This window comes from Hemiscyllium ocellatum, chromosome 8 (assembly GCF_020745735.1).
Source record: "Hemiscyllium ocellatum isolate sHemOce1 chromosome 8, sHemOce1.pat.X.cur, whole genome shotgun sequence".
NCBI classification, from domain to species: domain Eukaryota; kingdom Metazoa; phylum Chordata; class Chondrichthyes; order Orectolobiformes; family Hemiscylliidae; genus Hemiscyllium; species Hemiscyllium ocellatum.
In genome coordinates this window covers 42,802,353-42,829,700 of record NC_083408.1, presented here as the reverse complement: position 1 = coordinate 42,829,700, position 27,348 = coordinate 42,802,353, and the positions used below count along the sequence as shown (strand labels likewise).

The 27,348-nt window shown below is 40.7% G+C and overlaps 1 protein-coding gene across 8 annotated transcripts in view; it reads right to left on the bottom strand.

Annotated features, from left to right (window-relative positions):
- Positions 1–27,348, bottom strand: part of LOC132818134 (alpha-(1,6)-fucosyltransferase) — a 752,369-nt gene that overhangs the window by 566,859 nt on the left and 158,162 nt on the right. For 6 of the 8 annotated variants that reach the window (XM_060828858.1, XM_060828856.1, XM_060828873.1 and 3 more), the window contains one exon: positions 26,531–26,583. The exons of the other annotated variants lie outside the window; for them this stretch is intronic. The gene's annotated coding sequence lies outside the window, so the exon portion shown is untranslated. The remainder of the gene's footprint in view (positions 1–26,530; positions 26,584–27,348) is intronic. 8 annotated transcript variants of the gene reach the window in all.

Sequence of the window (27,348 nt, the reverse complement as noted above, 5' to 3'; positions counted from 1 at the left end):
TACAATACTTTCGGGAAGAGGTGGTGGTCTGGTCCATAATACTTACATTGCTGGTCAAATACAGTTTCCAGATCCCCATGAGTCACTGGATGCCCATTTCATTTCTGAATGAGGCCTCCCTGCCTGCTTCCAGCCAGAGCACTGACTGGTCCTTCTTTAGAGCCCTGCTCACAGAGCACAACAGACTGGCACGGGACAGGGAGATGATACTGAATGTTCAGAGATACTTGGATCCTCCTAGCACCTAGAGGCTGTTAATGAAATAAAATGTATTCAACTTGTTGTTTAGGCTAATTTTCCTGCACTTGATCGGACTCCCATTCCTTTTCCCCCCCACTACTGCTGTTTCTTTGCCATCCTACTTTGCTTTATCTCTGTCCTTTTTTTTTGTTATTATAGATCAATTTTTTTTGCCTTCTCTTAGGCTTATCGCTTTGCCGTCCTGATATGTACCATTATTCTACCTGATCTTCCCTCATTGATTTCATCTGCAGGTTTTCAGATGGAAGGGCTATCTCTGGGATAAATTGCATCTACCAAATGTGACAGCAATGCTGCACCTTCCTGTAGTACCGCCAAACTACCATCAAAAGAAATTCATAATCTAAGTTAATCCCAAAGAAATGTATTAGCACTAATCAATGGGAACAACTAGCTGAATTAGAAGTTACAAAGTCGATCTAAGTAGAATAACCAATGCTGGTAAGGAACAAGGAATAATGAATGAGACACAGAAGGAAGCAAATCACTGAATTTCTTGCAGAGATACCATTCCATCTCCAAATAATTTCAAGCTACACACTGCGGATCTCAAAAGCAAATCTGCTTTGGGACCACACAACAAAGTCAACAGAGATCCAATTAAAATAACAGGCTGCCATTCGAAAATGAAGGAAGGTTATTAAAAAAAATTGTTTGAGCACAATTAAAAATCACTCAACTGTATAGTTGTGCTGTAATCACAAGGATTTCAAAACAGATAAGGGAAGAAATTCAAAGCTTCCAAACAAAATGACTTGCATCTTGAAGCAATGCAAGTTACTCAGGCAAATGTTACATGTCATATGCACCAAGGTCAAGAGAGCCACACAAATAAATCCCTGAAGTTAAGGATTTGTGGTTTTATTGCAATGTTTGGCCCAGAGTCCTTTACAAGTCATTGTTAAAAATTGATAGAAAATGATTCCACAATATTACCATTTTAACATGGTTTCTCAAGAGTAAGATGCAAACTGTACTACCTGAAGTAAATCCATCTGGTTCACTAATGTCCTTTAGGGAAGGAATCTGCCAACCTTACCTGGTCTGGCCTACATGTGACTCCAGACCCACAGCAATGTGGTTGACTCTTAACTGCCCTCTGGGCAATTAGGTATGGGCAATGCTGCCTAGTAAGTAGCATCCTCATTCCATGGATGAATAAAAATAAATTCAACCAGGCTATTTCACACCGCACAATAAAGAGAGACTCCCAAATGCAAGCAAAACGTTAAACACCCAGAGTTATGACTGTTGAACATCAGGTCTCAAGGTTTGCAAAGTAGACCTGCAAGCATCTGTTGAATTTTGTCAGCACTTCAATGCACATAGAATTTCTTAAATGCTGACTGTGCCAAAAATCCAAGCCAATGCTGCAAAACTTAATGACAATTCCAATCTACAGGCACTTTGTTCACGGCAGTGTCGACTGAGATCTGTGCTGGAGAAAGTAGAGGCTTATCGACAATGCTGTGAACTCAGGCCAAACAGTGCAAAGATTGAGGGAGATCGCTAGAAACAGCAGCGGATTATCTACTTTTACATAGTAATGACCAGTTGAACGATTTCCTCTTCAGACTTAACAAATATGCACTTTATTCACAGAAGAGTCACTCAACAGCTGCTGAAAAAGTCTCCTACACATTCAACAAATCTAAGGAACTGTTGTGACATGAATTCCCAGTCTTGCAAATGGTACAAGAGAAGGAAATTTAACTGATTAAGAGAAATTTACATTGTCATTTTTGAGTACTATCATCTCTATTTAGATTGCTGTTTCAATAAAACATGCCTCACTGTGCGTCACAAGAGTGTTACCAAACAATATTTGCCACTGACCCACTTGAAAATATATTGTTTCAGGATGTTCAAAGGAGTATCTTAGAGGAGGAGAGATAGATAGATAGAGAGGTAGAGGAGGGACTTCCAGCATTAAGGGTCCTGCTTAAGTCCTGGATGTTCAAGAGGCTAGAGGTAGAGTGCCAAAACCCATCACTCCAGGGACTGTGGGGCTGGAGAATGTTGCAGATGCTAAGCCAGAGGCAACGGAAAACAAAGAGGACTCTTTTTAAAATAAGGCATTGCTTTACAATGAGCCAGTGCAGGTCAGTGGGTGATGTGAATGGCAACTCGTGCAAGTTAGGCTAATGGGCATTAGGGTCTCGGGTGATGTCGAGCTTATTGAAAGTAAATATGAAGCGGCAGTCAGGACTGTAAGGGAATAGTCACGTTAAGAGTTAATAAGGCCTTCAAAGCATGGTTTGGGCAGATAAGCTGAATTAAAGACAGCCAAATTCGACAGCAAGGAGAGAACAGTCTGGTTCAGCCCAAAACAGTAAGCACCGTGAGTGGCTACAGAACAGAGAGGGACCAAAAACAATGAGTTCAGGCTTTTGAATATTTTGTTTAAACAAAGTTCTGTTCGTCTCAAACCAAAGTGTCAGTTGGGTCGTCTGGCATTTTAGAGGTAATGGACTTTACAAAGGCATTGCTCATACCCTTAACCTAACAAATCTTTTGGTGACTTATTCACATTTTTATTTATTGCATCATTTGGAAAACAGAACATCACATTTGCTACTTTGCCCTTGTATGGTAATGAGCACAGATGCTAAACTGTTCTTCTCAGGCCTCATCAAAGCAGAGACATAAAAGTAATTGTTGTCATTGCAATTGTCAAAAGCTCCCAAAGGTGGTTTAGGCAAAGATGCACTTCTCTAACATCTGTCACAGCCAAACTCTGAAATGGATCTTCAGCGAATACATTTAGTTTCAAAAATTCTCAAAGCATTAAAATAATACACGGATGCTTGAGATTCAAGCAAAGTTTCCACTTGCAAAAATGTTTGCCAGTCAAAGGCTAATACCAATTTATAAAATCCATTTATATCAATTCAACCAAACTGTAAAGAGCTGTTATTACACTAAATTAATGTTGACATCCAATTCCTCAACTAAGCACTTGATTCGCTCTGTTATATGTTTCCTGTTGCGGTTACTTCACACCTGTACAGCAACAGCAACTATTTGTCCGTGGGAATGAAAGAACCAAGAAACTGCTGAGTATCAACAGATTTAAAATTTCATCAATGGACAATGCATAAAATTGAGATAATTGTCACTTCAACTTCGTAACTGTTCATGGTATGGATAGTGAGGAGGCAAAGGAGAGGGGGATTAATCTGTTACCTATATTCTGTCCTTTACTCCCTTCCTGAGGTGGTAACTTATGTTGGTTACCATTCTGCACCTAGACATGCCTCCCAGTATCTTTTCCATATTGTTCATATGAGCTAAAGCAGAGCAAATCACCATATATCAAATTCAAACTTGCGTGCAATCCAAGTCCAGAATTATCAAGTACTGCCCAAAAGACATCACCAATCAACAGGATCTTAAATGGGTGTTTAACAATACAAAACTTGAATATTGTTGCTCAGACAGATATGCTCCTGAAGTTTTCCAGTTTGCTCTCATCAGGACAAATGCAAGAATGCCAAATTGCAAACGATCACAACAACTTGGACAGATATGTGAGAATGTTTCTTTTCCAGCAATAACCGGATAAAACATTCTCTTCCTTGACTGAAAGAGGATGGGTTAGCAGACCACTTCAGGCATTGCTAAGTACCACCACGGCCAGCCATGGTGATATCCATGAATAAAGGTTAAACCGAGAGACCTTCCATATTTGTGCTGATCAGCATCACAACTTCATCTTTTACACCCTGCAGAAGCCCAAGAGTTGCTCAGACAGTAATAATGAGAGTGACTAAAAAATGTTTCCAATTATGAGTACATATAGAATGCTGACCCAGGAAACCCTGTCATGGAAGGGACAGAAACCATGGTAATATCCCAGTGACAATTACAACCTGCAAGGAAAGCAGACCATAAAACTCATTTCAATATGTTTTAGTTGTTTCAGGCCGGATTGACAGAATGCAGAACTGGCTAGCTCTTTACACAAGGATGAGCAATTGCCATTCAAAATAAAACCAATAAAATTCAGTCAACTGTGCATCAACTAATTTCAATTCTGTTAAATCCTCTGCATTATTAGCTCAGGAAGAATTAGTGCAATGATTTGAGAATTGACAGCTTTGTTACTGGATACACCAATGGGTGGACAAGCAGCAGAAGCGAAGGGCATTTCTGTCACTGAATACTGTACAAATAATGTATTGTCCTCCTTCCTGTATTACATCTCTGAATGAGCAAAAGTTCTCCCTCAAATTTTTATAGTCTTGTTTTTCACTCAATTCTTTACAAACAACAAAAGAGCGATCAAAGAAACAACACAAAAAGGAGACGACTCAGATCTATGATGATTAGCAGGCAATAACCACTGGATAGACAGGGCTTGGAGGTCAGCCTGGAGCACTGTTAGTTCCCTCTTTCACCTATTACAATTATATGGTCGCTGGGAATTCAGAATGGAAGGATAATTGAGTTCAGCCAATCAGCTCCCTTACCTAAACTTCTGCTCACAATCTGGATTTTAGCAAGTGTTTGGTCAGGAGTCCATCACATAATCCAAACATAGTCCAATTGATCAGAGGGGTTTACTGGCAAAAATTATAATGATTGTGCTTTATTTGGTGTCTGATAGTGCTTTGAGCTCACAATTAGCTAAGCAATTTAAAAATCAATTCAATGGAAAGGCGTGAGGTAAAATTGCAAGTGCGAGTGACGAGCTTTTGATTGCAGAATAGTTAGATGATGCTTCATTGGATCTTACAAGTTTTGGAAAAGAGTAAATGGTACATAGGGTATTACGTTGTCATGTTCAGTCACGACAAACACGTGCTTGCTGTTAACTTAACTAAAACTTGGAAGGTGACATTTGTGCACGTCACAATGATCTGCCTTTTTATTATCGAAGGAGTCTATCAAAGCTTTGCCCTGGGAGAAAGCTAACTTCGCACTATTTATAGATTGCCATTAAAGTGGATGCACTCTTGGGAGTTTTCCGAATCCTCATTTTCCCCCAGGCTGACTAGCCATCATTGGATGGTGAGTGAACCTCTCCGAAAAATTTCAGTACCTTCATGATAGAATTTCTCTGTAGATTTGTTTGACAGTTGGTGAGAAAAATGGACTTTGAATCACAGAAGGTGAAAGCAGACAGAGCAATAATGCACAAAGGATCCGGTGGTGTTCTTTCTATGTTTTGGAAGTACCTCAGCAATATATGGAACTCACCAATATAGGTCAAATAAGAAACAAAGCAAGTTTGAGTAATGACATGAAAGCAGAATTGTTTAAGGACGCAATGTCATCAGTACCTGGCCAGAAATAGTTCTTTCATGCCTGAGCCACATATTCTAGGTTCAGGTCTCACTCCAGGAACTAAATGCAAAATTCAAGGCTAACACTTCAGTAAGGATAGCTTGTACTGTCCAAGATTTTCTCCTCTATAAAATCTGACAAAATTTACATATTGACAATTTCAAAGCATGAAATATTGGCCAATATATTTTTGTTAACACAGCAACGATACTCTCATCTACAGAGTAACCTCAGGGAAAGAAGGAACATTAAAAAGGAAGAATGAAATATTGAGACTGAACACCATTGAGGAAAGGCACCAACATGGGAAGAGAAAAGGATGTGATTCTGAAGGGAGAACGTAGACAGACAGGAATATAAAAATGAGGTCCTCGAGGGACTACTCTCTGGGCTTCGAGCTAGTGAGGGCAGGAATAGGAGGATAGAGCAGATGAATGCATGGCTGAGCCGCTGAGGTATGGGAGAAGGATTCACATTTTTGGATCATTGGAATCTCTTTTAGGATAGAAGTGACCTGTTCAAGGAGGACAGATTGCATCCTAATTGGAAGGGGACTAATATACTAGCATGGAAATTTGCTGGGGTTGCTCAGGAGGATTTAAACTAGCAACGTGGGGCGTGGGACCCAGAGAGATAGTGAGGAAAGAGATCAATCTGAGACTGGTACGGTTGAGAAAAGAAGGGAGTCAAACAGCTGGGGTAGGTAGAGACAAGGTAGAACTAATAAATTAAACTACATTTATTTCAATGCAAGGGGCCTAACAGGGAAAGCAGATGAACTCAGGGCATGGGTAGGAACATGGGACTGGGATATCACAGCAATTACAGAAACATGACTCAGGGATGGGCAGGATTGGCAACTTAATGTTCCAGGATGCAAATGCTACAGGAAGGATAGAAAGGGAGGCAAGAGAGGAGGGGGAGTAGATTTTTGATAAGGGATAGCATTACAGCTGTGCTGAGGGAGGATATTCCCAGAAATATATCCAGGGAAGTTATTTGGATGGCACTGAGAAATAAGAAAGGGACGATCACCTTATTGGAATTGTATTATAGACCCGCTAATAGTCAGAGGGAAATTGAGAAACAAACTTGTATGGAGATCTCAGCTTTCTGTAAGAATAATAGGGTGGTTATGGTAGGGCATTTTAACTTTCAAAACATAGAGTGAGACTGCCATAGTGTTAAGGGTTTAGATGGAGAGGAATTTATTAAGCATGTACAAGAAATTTTTCTGATTCAGTATGTGAATGTACCTACTAGAGAAGGTGAAAAACTTGACCTACTCTTGGGAAATAAGGCAGGGCAGGTGACTGAGGTGTCAGTGGGGCAGCATTTTGGGCCCAGCGACCATAATTCTATTAGATTTAAAATAGTGTTGGAAAAACATAGACCAGATCTAAAAGTTGAAGTTCTAACTTGGAGGAAGGCTAATTTTGTTGGTATTAGGCAAGAACTTTCAAAAGCTGATTGGGGGCAGATGGTCACAGGTAAAGGGACGGCTGGAAAATAGGAAGCCTTCAGAAATGAGATAACGAGTGTCCAGTTAGGGTGAAAGGAAAGGCTGGTAGGTACAGGGAATGTTAAAGAAATTGAGGGTTTTGTTAAGTAGGAAGTATATGTCAGGTAAAGACAGGATAGATCGAGTGAATCCTTAGAAGAGTATAAAGGCAGTTGGAGTATACTTAAGAGGGAAATCAGGAGGACAAAAAGGGGACATGAGATAGCTTTAGCAAATAGAATTAAGGAGAATCCAAAGAGTTTTCACAACTACATTTAGGACAAAAGGGTAAATAGGGAGAGAATAGGGTCCCTCAAAGATCAGCAAGGCGGCCTTTGTGTGGAGTCACAGAAAATGGGAGAAATACTAAATGTGTATTTTGCATCAGTATTTACTGTGGAAAAGGATATGGAAGATTATAGACTGTAGGGAAATAGATGGTGACATCTTGCAAAATGCCCATATTACAGAGGAGGAAGTGCTGGATGTCTTGATACATGTAAAAGTGGATAAATCCCCAGGACCTAATCAGGTGCACCCGAGAATCTAGAGAAGTGTTTGCTGGTCCTCTTGCTGAGATACTGGTATCATAGACAGTCACAGGTGAGGTGCCGAAATACTGGAGGATGGCTTATGTGGTGCCACTGTTTAAGAAGGGTGGTAAGGACAAGCCAGGGAACTATAGACCGGTGAGCCTGACCTCGGTGGTAGGCAAATTGTTGGAGGGAATCCTGAGTAACAGGATGTACATGTACTTGGAAAGGCAAAGACTGATTAGGGATAATCAACATGGCTTTGTATGTGGGAAATCGTGTCTCACAAACTTGATTGAGTTTTTTGAAGTAACAAAGAGGATTGATGAGGGCAGAGCAGTAGATGCGATCTATATGGACTTCAGTAAGGTGTTCGACAAGGTTCCCTATGGGAGACTGGTCAGTAAGGTTAGTTCTCATGGAATACAGGGAGAACTAGCCATTTGGATACAGAACTAGCTCAAAGATAGAAGATAGAAGGTGGTGGAGGAGGGTTGTTTTTTTTAAAAGACTGAAGGCCTGTGACCAGTGGAATGCCACTAGAATAGGTGCTGGGTCTGCTACTTTTTATCATTTACATACATGATTTGGTTGTGAGTATAACAGGTATAGATACCAAATTGGAGTTGTAGTGGGACATCAAAGAAGGTTACCACAGATTACAATGAGATCTTGATCAGATGGGCCAGTGGGCTGAGGAGTGACAGATGGAGTTTAGTTTAGATAAAGGACCTGGGAGTGTTGCTGAACAAAGAGACTTTGGAGTGCAGGTTCATAGCTCCTTGAAAGTGGAGATGCAGGTAGATAGGATAGTGAAGAAGGCATTTGGTATGCTTTCCTTTATTGGTCAGAGTATTGAGTACAGGAGTTGGGAGGTCATGTTGCGGCTGTACAGGACATTGGTTAGGCCACTGTTGGAATACTGTGTGCGATTCTGGTCTCCTTCCTCTCGGAAGCAAACTTGAAAGGATTCAGAAAAAATTTACAAGAATGTGCCAGGATTGTTTTCCTTGGAGCGTCAGAGGCTGAGAGGTGATCTTATAAAAGTTTATAAAATTATGAGGGGCATGGATAGGGTAGATAGACAAGATATCTTCCCTGGTGTGGGAGAGACCAGAACTAGAGGGCACGGGTTTACGGTGAGAGGGGAAAGACATAAAAGAGACCTAAGGGATAACTTTTTCACACAGAAGGTGGTGCATGTATGGAATGTGCTGCCAGAGGAAGTGGTGAAGGCTGGTACAATTGTAACATTTAAAAGGCATCTGGATGGGTATATGAATAGAAAGGATTTAGAGGGATATCAGCCAGGATCTGGCAAGTGGGACTAGATTGGGGCGGGATGCTTGGTCGGCATGGGCAGATTGGACCAAAGGGTCTGTTTCTGTGCTGTATATCTCTAGGACTCTAGAAATGGAGAGGTTGTCCACCCAAGAGATGTGAAGACCTGTTTGTATTCACATCAGCAGTAGCTTAGTGGCCCTTCAAATGACACTGCTAAACCATCAGCTCCCCCAAATATTAAAAGAAAATTATTTTTTTGGGTCTCACGGTGCTCCTGAAAAAGTTATGCAAAAGACAAACTGTCAATAAAAGACCTCTTCATCAGCAGAAACGTGATGTCATTCTTATCTGCCACTGGCTTGCTTTTTTTTTTAAAACTCCTGCTTCCAAAAGTAAATCCCATTCATATTATCTTGTAATTAAAGATATCTAAAACTGCTTTGTTTAACACGGTCAAATCCATGTCTACTTAAAAGATAAATCTCATCGTTATGAGTCTTTAAAACAACAAGCTGCTACCGAGTCTCTTTTATTCTCTACAGAAACATATTTTCACTTGTATTAAAAACTGGAGTAATGAGAATGTGCCACTTTCCAAAATATCTGGCCCAAAGTAATACATCACAGCATATAAATATTAATCAGTTCATACCCTTTGTTGTCAAATCCTCAACATGCACCTCAACATTCTGTCATTTGGTTCTGAACTTCTAAAATAATAAATATTTTAACCACCCTGAAAACGTCCAGCTCAGGCTGGACAGACATTTTTTTGGTTACAGACTCCAGCAAGTAGAAATAGGTAAACAGTCAAAATAACATATTCAACTTCTTCACTGTTAAGAAGATTCAAGAGTGATAATGATAAATGAAGTTAGGCACAAACCCGAGTTGATAATTAATTGATTTGCAGAGTACAGCACTGCATATCTAAATCTCTATCTACCAGTGTCCCACAGGTTCTCTTTATATGTACTCTGAGTCATTAAGTAATAATGCCCTGCACTTAGGTATATTTGACAACATAATTAATGTTCAGCTTAATTTATTTTTATACACATACCCTGCCTTCACATTCCTGGGCAACAGCACAATTACTCTGGTTAATAAGAAAGACTTGCGATTTTTTTGCCTATATGGTAAATTCCGAGCAAGGAAAATAATTTTGATCCCATAAAACATACAAATCCAAATCACTTACACTTGTTTCACATATTATGTTATTCTATCCAATCACAATGTATCAATATAGTTGTATCAAATTGCTGAAGTTCCATGGAAAATTTCCTAAACATTACAGACCAATTTTAAAATGAACCGTCGAACTCTTAGTGAATGTGTTTTTCCTTCCTTCCTTTCCAATCTTTATAAAGCCCCATCACCAGAAGCTCAAACTATGAATACTGGTGGGGACAAATAATTTCTCATCTGATATGAAGAAACTCCTGGAATGACTTTCCCTATGTTCATTCAACTTGATAAAAATAAACAAGACTACACAACTGGCTGTGGTCTTTTGTTTTTAGTTCTCCTGACTTGAAATAACCTGAATGCCTGAGAAACCTCATTTGCAATTTATGCAGATTTTTAAAGAGCCTTGATTAACTGCTTTGTTTAAGAGAAGCAATGCTGAATTTTAATGGATTTTAGAATCAATCGTGGGCATCCATTATAAACCTCATTTTTTTTCTCTCATTTTTCAAGGCAGCCAGGGTCCCCCAGGCAGTAAGTAATACCATGTGTAAACATGAAGAGACCTGCTCACCTGCACAACGCTTTCTTGCATCTCCGTCAACACAAGTACCAGTATACTCTCATCAATTTCTATTCAGCTCATGATCTCACAGCCCAAGATGTCCTTTCGAAAGGCTGGAGAAGCAGGTGGTCAAGACCACTTCTGAATCCCAAACATTGCCCCAGATGGCAAAAGCTTCTGACCCAGCACTCTTTACTGAGGCAGCCCCTTAACTGGCATGGATGCAGGTTCCCTTTGCCATTAAGAAGTTGGCAGATGGGCTCTGGAAGATCATAAGACGTAGGAGCAGAAAAGAGGCCACTCAGCCCATCGAGTCTGCTCCGCCATTCAATCATGGCTGACAGAGTTTTCAACCCCAATTTCCCGCTTTTCCTCATAACCTTTGATTCACTTAGCAAGTAAGAACTTATCTACATCTGTTGCAATCATACAGCTCAGAATTTTGAAGGTCTTCTGAATAATATTGATTGAAACTCAATTTTAGATTCGATGATTAGATTACTTACAGTGTGGAAACAGGCCCTTCGGCCCAACAAGTCCACACTGACACTCCAAAGAGCAACCCATCCAGACCCATTCCCCTACATTTACCCCTTCACCTGACACTATGGGCAATTTAGCATGGCCAACCTGCACATCTTTGGACTGTGGGAGGAAACGGGAGCATGCGGAGGAAACCCATGCAGACAGGGGGAGAATGTGAAAACTCCACATAGACAGTTGCCTAAGGCGGGAATTGAACCCAGGTCTGTGGTGCTGTGAGGCAGCATGCTAACCACTGTGCCACCGTGCCTCCCAAATAGATAAACCAGCCAGGACAGCATTTGTGCAAAGTGTGGTGGTGCTTGGAATCCATCTACAGGTCACTCTTTGGCTGCACTCTGGCAGTGTAGGTAGACCTGTAATAACCTGCCTTCTATGCCGATTTCTTGGCCTATTACCAGGTCCCTGTCTGCATGGGTTTCAACTGCAACCACCCACTAGACTCTACACCAATGATGTCACAAAACATGAGGCCAACTATAATATCAATCCTTTCAACACCTTTAACCAAGTTCTAAAGGAGGCCATCTGCCTCAAGGAGAGCAAGATCCCACGACCACCTCAGTCAACATGGCCAACACCAGGAATGGTGGCCAATAACAAAACACATTGGTTGGTTAGAGGGTATGATTTGGGGATCCTTAGGGCTAAAACGCAATTTAATCAATGAAAAATGGTGGTCATAAGATGTTCATTGCCAATATCATCATGCAGAAGTCATAGCGCCATAAATTGTTTTGAAAAACATACTTATTGTTTCCACACCTCTTGACCAACTCTAGTCAAGACGAATAAAAATGGCAGGTTACAATGTTACAGAAGCAGTAATTTGAGACTCAGTAACTTCCAAATGGTGTTGCAGGCCAGAAATCCTGAAAGAGGTCCAGAAAGTTTCATGTCACTTCAGTGATCTCTATTCTGTCACCATATCTCAGTCCAGTTAACAATAGAGGCATTGCAAACTGCAAGTGGCCACTCAATGAGTTATGGACCAGAAAATCAATTACTCATAATAGAAAATACAATCGTGTGAACATTAAGGGAGAGCAGGAATAGGGAACAAACTCAGCTATGATGTCTTTTGCTTGTTAATAAACCATCAACACTTACTGACTCAGTTTCAACACAAAAGTGCTATCAACATTTATACCTGCCAAACCATAGAACCTCCACCATTCCTGAAACTCCCAAAATCTCTGGCCCCTTCTAACTCTGGCCTTCAGCATCTCTGATTTTAATTGCTCCATTGCCGATGACCAGGTTTTGGATTGCCCAGGTCGTGGGCTCTGGAATTCCCTGCCGAAATCTCTCTCCCCTCCTTTGAAGATGCTCCCTCAAACCTACTTTGTTGTGGTCACTGCCTCACTATCACTTCAGTTACTGTCCTGATAAAGCAGCTTGGGCCATATTTCTATATTAAAAGGTGCTGCATACATGCAAAAAGCTGCTGGGATACAACCAAATAATCATATGCCTCCAGACTGAAAAGGCGAAAATTGAAAAACAAAGAACAACTGCCTTGTTCCAAGAGATATTTGAAGCTCATCTCTTCAGTACATCTTTACTTTATAACCAGGAATATTTTTACATAATAAGTGTTAGATCCAGCTTGTATTAAATCCGGCACAGATTTTGCACTGTTCAATTTGCAGGTCAACATTATAATTGGTTGGTTACAGGGTTAAGTGAATGCAATTTCTTTCACAGCTGTACAAATAGGTTAAATAGTAATGCACTGCGGTTTAATGGACAGGCCTCCACCTATGCTTCAATGTTACAAATCGAGTGCATTTTGGTCATATCATAAGCATTACTCAACCTCCTTTCATTGTTAACTGATATTAGGACCGAGTTGTTTAAGTAGATATGTTAGTGCAGCTTCGAAAATGCTAGCTATTACAATATAATAGCTAGGCACGGTGCAAACTCAGAAATATTACCAATGAGGTTAATTCCAGTAATCTCAAAGCCATGCAGTTGGAAGTAAACACATTCCTCCAGTTTGATTTAGCAAAGGTGAACACAAGTGGGAAAGCTTTGCCACATATTCCAGTTGTGGACAATACCTTTGTGATGCGTACAGCCACCTGTGTCCCATACCTATGTTTCTGCTACATTTTGTATTTATTTGGGCAGCTGCTCTTGCCTTTTAGCTTGTGACTGCAAATTTACAGCCATGGATGCTTTCCAAGCTCCACGTTCTCAACAGCATCTTTGTAATATTAGAAACATCTGTGAAGTGAAACTCACTGCCCTGTTACTTGCACAACATCTGGTGAATACATCGCAGCTCTTGTTAAGTTAGAACAGATAACTAATATAGTGAACATTGCGAACTATGCAGATTTTGCAGAGCTTTTTCCATTCTATTAGTAAGGTCAATAAGGGTATGGAGCGGTGCCAGGTAATTCAACTGTCTGAGAAGTCAAGAAAAATCTACAAGAAAGATGCCCTGCTGTTGCTACAAAATGCTAGATCAAGCATAATAACTTTTGCATTCTAATTCTTTCCCTGTTCAGACACATGACGACATTAAGGCCAAGTTAAAATTAGCTCAAATAATAAAAAAAAAAGCAAAAATCAACAAGGTTGTTCCAGGCTTTGTGAATACCAGATATAATGCCTACAAATTGTACGCTTTGTCCAATGGAAGGAAACAGAAAAGTATAGTATCTGTAACCATACTACTTCGGCAGCATTACATGCTTTTCAATCCACACTGTGTTGTCACAGAGCAGTTCAGTTGAGTTTGTAATGTAGCACAGAACGCACCTGGTGCTCACCTTTCACCCTACAAACCTTCGCATAAACTAAATCATCCGCCAACATTTCTGCCACCTCCAAAAAGACCCCACCACCAGGGATATATTTCCCTCCACATCCCTTTCCGCCTTCCACAAAGACCGTTCCCTCAGTGACTACCTGGTCAAGTCCACACCCCGCTACAACCCACCCTCCCATCCTGGCACCTTCCCCTGCCACCGCAGGAACCATAAAACCTGCGCCCACACCTCTTCCCTCACCTCTATCCAAGGTCCTAAAGGAGCCTTCCACATCCATCCAAGTTTTACCTGCACATCCACTATTATCATTAATTGTATCCATTGCTCCCAATGCGGTCTCCTCTACATTGGGGAGACTGGGCGCCTCCAAGCAGAGCGCTTTAGGGAACATCTCCGGGACACCCGCACCAATCAACCACACTGCCCCTTGGCCCAACAGTTCAACTCCCCCTCCCACTCTGCCGAGGACATGGAGGTCCTGGGCCTCCTTCACCACCGCTCCCTCATCACCAGACGCCTGGAGGAAGAACGCCTCATCTTCCGCCTCGGAACACTTCAACCCCAGGGCATCAATGTGGACTTCAACAGTTTCCTCATTTCCCCTTCCCCTACCTCACCCTAGTTCCAAACTTCCAGTTCAGCATTGTCCCCATGACTTGTCCGGACTTGTCCGACCTGCCTATCTCCTTTTCCACCTATCCACTTCATCCTCTCCTCCCTGACCTATCACCTTCATCCCCTCCCCCACTCACCTATTGTACTCTATACTACTTTCTCCCACCCCCACCCTTCTCTAGCTTATCTCTCCACGCTTCAGGCTCACTGCCTTTATTCCCGATGAAGGGCTTTTGCCTGAAACATCGATTTTGCTGCTCCTCGGATGCTGCCTGAACTGCTGTGCTCTTCCAGCACCACTAATCCAGAATCTGGTTTCCAGCACCTGCAGTCATTGTTTTTACCTCGTGCATTTTATGACTATCAACACCCAGGTATATTCTGAATTAGGTGATATGACTCCTATCAGGTACTAGGATTCAAACATTTGACATATACCGTCAGATCAAGACTGGAAAATCTTGAAAGTTGTCCCTACTTGACTTCTACCTCATGACCCTTACTGTAGGAAGATCATTCGGAGGAGGCTGGCCAAGGAGGAGATTTACTGGGTTCAATCTCCCAAAGCTTTGTATCATGCAGAGTTCCACTCTCGTTTAGAACTGGGCAGTGAATAATGGCCACTTAAACAAAGTAAATACAAGTAACTTTGACCCGACGCTATAGAACCAAACCCACAAGAAGATGGAAGAGGGCCGAGAAAGTTTGTACTAAAAAATGGAAGGTCAAGAATAATTTACTTCAATAAAACAGAAATGTGTATTGATTTTGACAATTTAAAAGCCATGTAAACCTCAGCTCATTTGCAATGCTTCAACAACAATCAGCAGTAATTCGTTTTCCCCTCATTTGTACAGCAACTTTAACAATTCAGTTCAATGATCTTCAACAAAGGAGGATTCCTCAAGGCACATGTGCAAGAACCAGACTAAAATGGGGGTCAAGATGAAGGTACTGCAGCTGTTGAGGGAAACAGGGAATGTTGCCTAAATGCTTGGTCACAGAGGTTCACTTTAGAAAGGGTCTTCCAGAAGTACAAGGAGTTGGAACGCTTTGGAAATAAACTCCACAGCATAAGTTGGATAACAGTAGAAAACATCATACAAAATAGTGAGGGGAAAAGACCAGGTTAGAGAAAAGTAGAGTTGTACAGGATGAGTGTGATGGGGAGAAATGGAAGTCTGACCTTTTTAACTCCCTCATTGATGGTCATGCCTTCAGGTGTCAAAGGCCTAAAACTCGATAACACCTTTTGTAACCGGTCTTCCTGAAAACCTACTTCGTTGACCAAACCTTTGTTTACACGACCTAATGCATGCTACGATGTCAAATTTTATTTAATACCATGATGCGTCTGGAAAGCACTTTGGCAAGGTTTACCTTCAGTATTAATACAGGCACTATCTTTCGTTGTGTTGTCAGCACATCCTCCACCCTGCCCACAAGATTTACCTTGTTTTCACCTTCAATGTCGGTGTAATTTTCTCCTCTCTCTTAATCATCCATCCAGATTTCTCAGATAGAAGCTGCACAAAGCAACTTTCACACAAATAGAATGGGATAGAAACAGGACAGCCCAGAGGCTTATCACCATCTTTTGAACAGCTGAAGAGACAAAGACTTAGAGCATGCGTCACTTCGCGTAACATGAGCCAGACGAAACATGCTTTCTGAAGCTAGTTTATTTATATTCACCAGGCTTGCTAGCCTATTGCCAGAGGGTATAGATTGAGTGGGTACCAGATAAAGCATTGGTGACCAGTTCTTAATAGTCTGTTATGGACCAGACCAAATGCCCACGACCTAGTTTTAGAAGGTAGCCTAGACCTTAACATTTTCTTCTTTTTAAAGGCAAATGCGAAGTGCCGTGTTTCAGATGCAGTGTAATTGGTCAAACTATTGTATGTTAAAACAAAATTTATTTAAAAAAACACTGTAGTTAAAATTTAACCAAAGAAAGTGGAATTTAGAATAATTTAACTCTGCTGGGAAACTTAACCTCATAACAGATACAGTACCTATTACGAGTGAACTGTTCCAATATCATAACACCCCAAGAATACACCCCTTTGCAAAAAGGGGCAGTCGGAACGTTCTCACATAGAGTGCTCCCATCAGGAGGGAGTAAAACCTCAAAGGAAAATTCAGAGAGAGAAGCAGCCAGGAGACATACAGTGACGCTTCCAATTCTGAGAGACCCCAATAACTTCTCATACTACTGAAAAAAAACCCAAGAAACCTGGATCTGTGAGAGCTGGCCAAACCATTAAAGCTGTGAAACAAAACCAAAAGGCCTCCAAAAACGGTTTACATTAACCCAGACTGCTGGAACCTTACAACCTCTCATCAAAACAAAAAAAAAGACAATATAACCTCTCAAAGCCACAGCATCGTCACACAGTTCCAGATATATTGGAAGGATTGGTTGTTACAAATCAAACTGACTCAGTTATGAAAGGACGTGCATGAGTTACAAAGTGACGGGGGGAGACTCAAGACTACATGTTTGCAAGGTCTCATCTAAGGTTCCTTGGTGAATTGCTGGACTGCATCCTGCAAAAGGGACGCAATTACTGCTACTGAGCCGTCATGGTGGCAGAAGTGAATGTTAGATATTGGAGGCGGATAGAGTGAATGTTAGCTATTGGGGGTGGAGGGAGTAAACGTTGAATATTGGAAGCGGAGGGAGTAAACGTTGAACATTGGGGGTGGAGGGAGTAAACGTTGAACATTGGGGGTGGAGGGAGTAAACATTGAATATTGGGGGCAGAGGGAGTGAACGTTGAATATTGGGGGTGGAGGGAGTAAATGTTGAATATTGGGGGCAGAGGGAGTGAACGTTGAGTATTGGGGGCAGAGGGAGTAATCGTTGAATATTGGGGGCGGAGCGAGTGAACGTTGAATATTGGGGGCGGAGGGAGTAAACGTTGAATGTGGTATGGTGGCAATCAAGCAAGCTGCTTCGTCCTGTTGGATGTCAAGTGTGTTTTTGAAGCTGGACTGATTCAAACAATCAGAGTGTATTCCATCTTACTCCTGACTGTGACAGTGGTCAGGAAATGAATTACTGAATTCCAAATCTCTGACATTGTCTTGAGCTACAACATTTGCATGGTCAGTTTTTGGTCAATGATGATCTGCGTTATGTTTACAGTGGAGGATTCAGCAATGGTAATTCTATTAAGTAACATGGGATGGTGGTTGGATGGAGGTGTTGGAGATAGTTATTGCCTGGCACTTGTAAGACAAATGTTATTTGCTATTCATCAGGCAAAGCCTTAATGATATCCAGATCTTGATGCATGTGGACACAAACTGCTTCAGTACAGACTAAGTCTGAAATCTTTATCACTTCCAACTTCACCTTAAATTCCATTCTTTCCTTTCCCTCAAGTTAAATCATACTAGCTTCACGAATTGGTGCATTAAATCTTTGCTTGCCTAATGCGCAGCATAATGATCTAACTTGTATTTAAACAGATCTTTTAATCATAAAAATGTTACCGAATTATGCGGACAGTTTCACACAGCTGAAATGACAGATCAAGTCTTCCATGACAAAAAGGTTTTTAAAAAAGAAGTTATACTTACATTCAAGAGAATGCAAAAAGAGGACTTGGGTGGAAACCAGATGAATATTCATTTACACCTCAATCAATATTTCCATTTCTTTCTGCAATACATCAGAAGTATTCAAGGGCAACTAAGCAGTTGCTATTCACGCAGTGAATAGAACTATTTCCAAGTTTTGAGGGACCTAACAGAATACTGGAGCTGAAGATTGTGTCTCACCTTCCAATGAGTCATATGGAAGATCATTGATCCAACAAAAGACAATGAATGCAGGTAGTTATAAAATACAAACTTGACTTGAAATCATCCCCTCAGCAGCTAAATTTCAAGCTATTTCATGGCAACCATTAAAAACAGATACTGGTGGTTGCACACACTTTGTAAAAATGCATACGAATAGTGGAATTGTAAGCATGGTGCACCTGCTGCTATTTATCTAGAGACAAGATAACTCTTAAGTTATCCTGCTAACCTGATGGAACTTAATGGATGGTATATTTTGGAACCAGAGATTGACTGCGCTTTGTTCTGGTTCAAATACATTTTCCAGCCATCAAACCAACAGGCTAAAATTAGAAAGCAAAATGTTTGTTGCTCTCACTTTCTGACACAAAGCACAAGAATCAATGGAGCCTCACCTTGCCTCTGTATTCAGCACAAGTCAAAAACAAACATCAGGTCTGCTGAATTTTTAGCAAAGTTGAGTAGGTCAGTGCAAACCTTCCAGCATACTCCAACATCTTCTCCTGAAATTTCTATCATGAACACATACTGACAGTTTCACTGCTTTATTGATTGCAAGCACTTCAACAGCACATTGGCTAGTATAGAAAATCAACATCATAAACATGAAGCCAATCCTCCTGCAAAGGTCAGTCTCATTTCTCATTCTGTTTCCAACTCACCTTCTTTCACTATAACTCTTTCATCAGGACAAACTGGGTTGTGTCCTCCAGAGACGAATAAACACCAAAACCTCTTCACTTACAGGATTAGAAATCAGGAGCTACTGGTTCAGTGATGATACAATGCGTTAACTGTTCCAGTCACTGCTTAGCAGTGACAAGCAAGGGCGACCAACTTTGCTGCGATTACCTTTGAAGCACTGAAGTTGCCCAAAACAATCTCGAACCCTTTATCACCTCTTCAACAGTTAGGACTGCCCTGAGGGTTGCAAGGAACAGGTTTGGATGAGCAGCTCCCACACTGTTAAATGTATGTGCAAGAATGAGAAACCAGGAGTCAAACATCAATGGAAGTACATATGCTTTCCAGCATTTCTGATCATGATGCATCCCTTCGAGAGTGCGTGCTTGTCTGTGTGTGTATGTCTGTCTGTGTGTGTGTGTCATATCTGGCTCCCTTTCTCATCAATAGCTTCCCTGGGGCACAATTCTATTTCTCTTGCTTCATTTTGTTCACAAATAAAGTTGAGTAAAAGGAGGACTTATTTCAAAACAGCATTCAGGTAAAACAGGATCACAATTCCCAGACACTGAATGCTATATTCAAAGAGATGCCAATTCATGATGAATGTCATAGAGATTGCAATGCTTCATTTTCAGAATAGGTTCCACCCTCTGCCTTTGTGAATTCACACAAGTAATATTGACTGCTCACTTCAGAGAATTGAATATTGCACCAGCCTTGCATCGCTTGGATTGCTTAAGATGTGTCAAGCACATTGCAAGTCAATTACAAATCTAAAATATTGGCCATTTGTGGGCAGCATCAGCAGATTTAGGGAGTATTTATAATGATAGCTCATTGACTGTCATTAAATTAGTGCTGAACACAGCATGCCGACACAGATTGAGCATTCACTATGAATAAAGCAAGTAAGGTTATTTGTACCCAAAGGGTTTTGCATTTTCTCTGTGGTCAGAGTTGTAAAAAACATTTCTGACCTATATACTTCAGGGCATGCTCTCAGCCCAAGTGCAGGAAGAGCTGTACCTATGTACTTATGTTACTGTTGATAGCAAATTCCTTTTGGGCATGTGGAAATGTACACAGAATAGGATATTCTTCCTGTCTCACTAAGATTTAACTTGTGTTTCTGGTAAGCCCAAAGAAGGGAGGCATCACAGTGTCTTCCACATAGCTTCCAACCTCCTCAGTAATTCTAACTTTTGACCAACACAATGCTCAAATCACGAAGCTTTTCCCCAAATATTGCTGCCTGAATGTTAATATTTTTCTGTGGGAGAAATTGCAACATAATTTTAAAAAAGAGAAAAAATGCACCATTTATGCTCAATTCTGTGGGCAGGACAAAGGACACCGCTATGGTCAGCCTAACACAAGAGCTCTTCATCTAAAGCAGATCAACAGTGAGATCCATCAAAATGAAGGAAACCTTTTGAAAAACTGACCAAAAGTTTTTTGTAAAAGAGAGCAGACTGTGCACTGCTCACATTCAGAACATTTAGATGCATCCAACTGAAACGGATACACTGTAAATTTATTCCTCCCATCCAAAGAGACCCATTTTTGGTTACTGTAAATGACTCAGAACATCAAACATTACAGCGCAGAACAGACCCTTTGGGTCTTGTGCTGTGCAAATCTGTGAAACCAATCTGAAGCCCATCTAACCGACACTATTCCATTATCATCCATGTATTTATCCAATGACCATTCAAATGCACTTAAATGGGGTGAATCCACTACTGTTGCAGGCAGGACATTCGACGCCCTTACTACACTGAGTAAATAATCTTTCACTGACATCTGTCCATTATCTATCACCCCTCAGCTTAAAGCTATGTCCCCTCATGCTAGCCATTGCCATCCGAGGAAAAAGGCTCTCTCTGTCCAACCTATATAATCCTCTGATCATCTTGTATCTCTCTATTAAGTCACCTCTTGACCTGATTCCCTCTAATAAAAACAGCTTCAAGTCCCTCAGCCTTTCCTCATAAGACCCTCCCCTCCGTACCAGGCAACATCCTGGTAAATGTTCTCTGCACCCTTTCCAATTCTTCCAAGTCCTTTCTAAAATGCGGCGACCAGAACTGCGGCAATACTCCAAGTGTGGCCACACTAGAGTTTTGTACAGTTGTAGCATGATCTCATGTGTCCAAAACTTAATCCCTCTACCAATAAAAGCTAATGCATTATACACCTTTTCATCATTCCTATCAACCTGGTGGCAACTTTCAGGGATCTATGCACATGGACATCAGACATCTCTCTGCTCACCCACACTACCAAGACTCTTACCATTAGCTCAGGACTCTGCATTCCTGTTGCTCCTTACAAAGTGAATCACCTCAGACTTTTCCATATTAAACTCAGTTTGCCACCTCTCAGCCCAGCTCTGCAGCTTATCTATGTCCCTCTGTAACCTGCAACATCCTTCAGCATTCTACCAACTTTACCAACTTTAGTATCATCTGCAAATTTACTAACTTATTCTTCTATGCGCTCATGCAAGTCAATTATAAAAATGGCAAACCGCAGTGGACCCAAAACAGATCCTTGCAGTACACCACTAGTAACTGAACTCCATATTGAACATTTCCCATCAACCATCACTTTCTATCTTCTTTCAGCTAGCCAATTTCTGATCCAAATCGCTAAAACACCCTCAATCCCATGCCTCCATATTTTCTGGAATAGCCTACCATGGGCAACCTGAACAAATGTTTTACTGAAATCCATACACACTATACCAACTGCTTTACCTTCATCCACCTGTTTGGTCACCTTCCCAAAGAATTCAATAAGGTTTGTAAGGCACAACCTACCCTTCAAAACACCCTGCTGACTATCCATAATCAAATTATTCATTTCTAGATTATTATAAATCCAATCGTTTATAACCCTTTCCAAAACTTTGCCCATAATCAAAGTAAGCCTTATTGTTCTATAGTTACCAGGGTTGCCTCTACTCCCCTTCTTGAACAAGGGGACAACATTTCCTTCGGTCTTCTGGCACTATTCTGTAGACAATCATGACAAAGATTTAAGTCAAAGGCTTGGCAATTTCTTCCCTGGCTTCCCAGAGAATCCTAGGATAAATCCCATCAGGCCAAGGGGACTTATCTATTTTCACACTTTCCAGAATTGCTAATAACTTCTCCTTGTGAACCTCAATCCCATCTAGTCTAGCCTGTATCTCAGTACTCTCCTCAACAACACTGTCATTTTCCAGTGTGAATACTGACGATAAATATTCATTTAGCGCCTCTCCTACCCCTTTAGACCCATGCATAACTTCCCATTACTGTCCTTGACAGGCCCCCACCTTAGTCGAGTCATTCTTTTATTCCTGATATATCTATAGAAAGCCTTAGGGTTTTCCTCGATCCTATCCACCAAAGACTTCTCAAGTCCCCTCCTGGCTCCTCTTAACTATCTCTTTAGGTCCTTCCTGGCTAACTTGTAACTCTCAAGCGCCGAGCCTTCATGTCTCACCTAACATAAGCCTCTTTCTTCCTCTTGACAAAAGCCTCAACTTCTTCAGTAAACCATGGTTTCCTCGCTCAACCACTCCTTCCCTGCCTGACAGGTACATACCTATCAAGGACACACAGCAGCTGTGCCTTGAACAAGTTCCATATTTCAATTGCGCACATCCCCTGCAGTTTCTTTCCCCACCCTATTCATCCTTGATCTTGCCTAATTGCATCATCATTGCCTTTTACTCAGCTATAACTCTTGCCCTGCACTCTATACCTCCCCCTTTCTATCAATAAAGTAAACATAACCGAATTGTGGTCATTATCACACCCACCTCCGAATCTAACACCTGGCCTGGTTCATTACCCAGTATCAGGGGACAGGAACGGTTATTGCAGGTTCCAGAGTTTAGATGTTTCAGTAAGAACAGGGGACGAAGTGGTACAAGAGGGGGAGGTGTGGCATTGTTATTCAAAACCAATTCTCCTCAGCAATAAGGAGATGCAATTTTTCAGGGGCTATTTGATTAAACACATGACTAAACATGCTCTAAATTTAAAAACAAAACATACTTCAATCTTCAATGAAAATAATCTGGGAACAGGTCAACCTACAATCTGGAGATAGAAAGACAGACAATAGGTTCAATGGTTTGCGTAACAAAATTTTTCTTTCTGTAGAAGCAACTTTATCTTTCCATTTTTGACAAAGACAAATTGTATTCTAAGAATGGGAATGTGTGGTCTAATCATATACAAGAGCTCAAAGTTCTCCTGTTCTGTTTGCAAGTTCAGCTTTGTACTTCAATGCAAAAGTAACTACTTTAAGTGGAACTAAAATACTGTATTTTGGCATTTCAACATATAATTAATAAGGTTGCATACCATTGTATGAAGGACTAATTGAATGAATTGAATTGAATTTATTGTCACGCATACCAAGGCACAGTGAAAAGCTTCATCTTGTGAGCAATACAGGCAGATGACAGAGTTAAATAGCACAGACGAGTAAATAATAGGTAAGTAGTGGGAAAGTGCAAAAGTGCACAGTGGTACATAGTGCAAAAATTATGTGCAGCAGGATTGACACAACACAGTTAAAATAAATTCATGTCTTAGACAGATACAAATACATTAATAAATTCTCATCAGTAAACTAAAAGGAAAAAATGAACCAGTTCCATCTTAGAAACAAGTAACAAATATCCACTTATCCTTACAATAAACACGAGTACTCAAGCATTCACAATAAGCCATACTTAATCCACTATATACTCTTTGACGTAAACATGGTTAATTTTGTGTGTTCTTTGGTAACATTTTTTTTCTGTCCCCCTTCCAATGCTGGAATTGCTCCAGATGAGATTTTAAAAAAACATTAAATTCAGAGAGAATTTGATTTTGGCATTTTGCTTTTAGCTGTGGTGGGTGTCCAGGACCTAACTCAAACCTGCCTCAGAACTGCATTGCTGCTACATTTATATCCTGACTGTAGGTCAGTGTCACCAAGATGCCAATGCTAGCTCAATGAGTTCTTGCAAGGTATTACTTCTCCACTGGGGACCAGATGCCGTATCAGGATATTTCCATTTCCTAGGCAATTCCCGCAGGGTCAGCCGAATCAAGATTCCCACATGATCCGCACTTTAAATTCCGATTCACCCGATAGAAAGTCTTCCACTTAAGCATTTCACTGACTGAATGAACAGTTGTCAAGGATATGGAGTAAAGTGGGTAAATTGCATTGAAATGCACATTAGCTATCATTTACACATTGAGGGAATACAATGCAAGAGGCTGAATTCATTTTATTTCCCATGTGCTTTCATCCAACTTGAAGGATTGAGGCAAATCCAATTGCTAAATAGTCCACAGTGTTTAGATCTCTAAACACTGCTATCTTATTATACAAATGTGCCAATGTATTTTAATTCATTAATAATCTCCATGCTGCAGAAATACACAAAGCCTACAGTTTTCCCCAAGAAAGATTTCTTTTCTCCTCCAGGATAAGGAGCACCATGCATTCAGCTTAATCCTTTTTAATAGATATCCAACAATTGCTTCATTTCTTTATAACAAGACACCGATGGAAACTATTCATGGGAATTGTCTGCGCTCAAAGTACTCCGACAAGGAAACAGACTTGCCTGAATGATTCTGGATCATAATATGTTGCAAAACAGAGAGAGAATGGCTCAAACTGAATCAAAGAACTGACTGTAAATGAAAAAAATTAAAAATAACAATAAACCATTTCTGGGCAGGCTACAAGAAAGCTTGTTCTGTGCATCTCCAGCTGAAGCCTTCAACTGCCATTTCTGTTCTTGTTTCGCTAAATTTCCTTTTATGTTGCTCCAAAGCCTCATAAAAGTTGTTCAATATATCTTTCCGCTAACTCCTCACTGTGAAAACTGATCACACTTTCTTATTCCAATCCTGTTTTTCCCGACGGCTACCAAATTCTACTTTCCTCTGATCACTGTCAGACATCGAATTCAATCTTAAAACCGGATGGACTTCCACAATCTTAACCTTCTGTTCTTTTCAAGCAAGAGAGCTCTCTAAGCCTTAACCCAAACCAGATACATGGCACTGAAGAGCTGAACTAATAGTAACCTAAGAAACTGCAGTGTACTGTGCATTATATCAAGGCAAAACAAGACTCAGAGGAGGCCTTAATTTATTACACTGAAAATAACATGCAGCAACTTGCAAATCTTGAGGGGGTGGGAAAACAGAATGTTGTGGAATAAATTCTAAAAATGCTACATAATCATAGAATCTCTGCAGTGGAGTAAGTCCATTTGGCCCACTGAGTCCATACCAACCCTGCGAAGAGCATCCCACACAGACCCAACTTCCTACCCTATCCCTATAACCTTGCATTTCCCATGATTAATCCACCTAACCTACACATCACTATGGACCTACACATCACTATGGGCACTTTAGCATGGCCAATCCATCTAACCTCTGGACCACGGAAGAAAACCAAAGCAGCTGGAGTAAATTCACATAGACATGGGGAGAATGTGCAAACTCCACACAGACTGCTGCTCAAGGATGGAATCAAATCCGGGTCCCTGGCGCTGTGAGGCAGCAGTGCTAATCACTGAGCCATTATGCTGCCCATATAATCATATGCAACAATACAAGACCTTCCTGATCCTTAGCATTCAAAACAAAAACAAAATTGAAGAACCACGGATGCTGGAAATCGGAAACAAAAATCAGAAATTGCTGCAAAAACTCAGCAGGTCTGGAAGCATCTGTGGACAGAAAGCAAAATGACCATTCGAATGGCCCTTCTTTAGAATGAGTAACCTAGGCTACACTCTTGCTCTTCTCAGGAGTTATCCCTGATCTCAGAAACTGCCCATATTACAAGTTAGCATAGGATAAGTGGCACAGCTAGGTAAAAAAAAGGAAAGATCAAAAAACAAATAGAAGGATAAGCATAACTGGAGTTATAAATTATGCAGGTTCACCACACTGTAATAGATACCAATGGGCACTAAAACCAATTTATATTCAAAAGCAGTGCACTGAAGAATATTAACTGGAAGAACATTCTTCCTTGCGATATGGGATTAACATAGCTGTCTCGCTGCACTTTATGCATTCGCGTTATCAATTCTATTTCGACAATATACCTACTGGTGCTTAAACGCCACAGCTGGCAGTATTATATGCCTTGCGAAAAAGTGTGTTTTTAAATTATGCATCACCATTCAGTGAGAGTGTAACAACATAAGCACAGTGGGAATATTACATTTCTACAAATACATGCAATTTCAGAGGAATCATAAAACACTTCATATTAAAAAGGTAGCCTAAATGTCAGGGTGTTTCGTTAAGTCTTAAAGTTGAACAGCAAAATCAGGTCTTATGGAAAATCTTCAAGCCAATCAATTTATTTTAAAAGAAATGTATTCATCTCCTAACAACATAGTTGAGTTTAACTGATAAAGTAGTGGAAGTACCTGTCATCAAATCAATGGCCTGACAAAGGATGCTGCTTCTGAAATCGATAATCCTAAAAGGAATCAAAACACTAAACGTTAAAAAAAAATTCTGATGATAAAATTTGATTTTATATCATAGAACTGTATGTCAGACAAATGAAAACTCAAGTTAATTTACACAGACATTTACTGGCTCGAAGTGTTGAAAATGAGCAAAATTACCTGCATGTTTCCTGTAAAAATACCAACCATGGTGCTGAGACAGGAACACAACTCCAACAGTCTCCCACAGGAAACTGGGATAAATCCAAACCATTCTTGAAGCAAAATGCTTGAATAATTGAGTTCTGTGAAATTCCACAACTCAACAGTCACCATTTACTCTCTCTCTCTCCTCCCCTGCCCTTGCAAGAGATACAATTCTTTGCACAATTAAGGAAATGCAGGTATCTTTGCAAACTAGCAGCATTAAAACAAAAGGGACCAATAAAGCACATGGCAATCATTTGTAACTGTAGTTACATGGGTGAACAACAAATTTATACAAGTTTGTTCTAAGTTATTCTATTATAACAAATAACAACAGCAAGATCTTTTGAAGGAACAAAAATCATTCATTTACACGCCGGACAATGTCTATTAAAGACCCAGCGTATGATAAGTGTCAGCTGTAGTTCAGTGGCTTGGCCTCTGGTCTCTGAATCACAACCACCTGCAAGTTCCTCTCAATGCTACACCCCACTTGAAAATCTACCTTTAATGCTGCTGAGCCAAAATCCTGGAACGCCCGCTCTCCTAGCATTGTGGGTGTACCTACACCAAATGGACTGCATCAG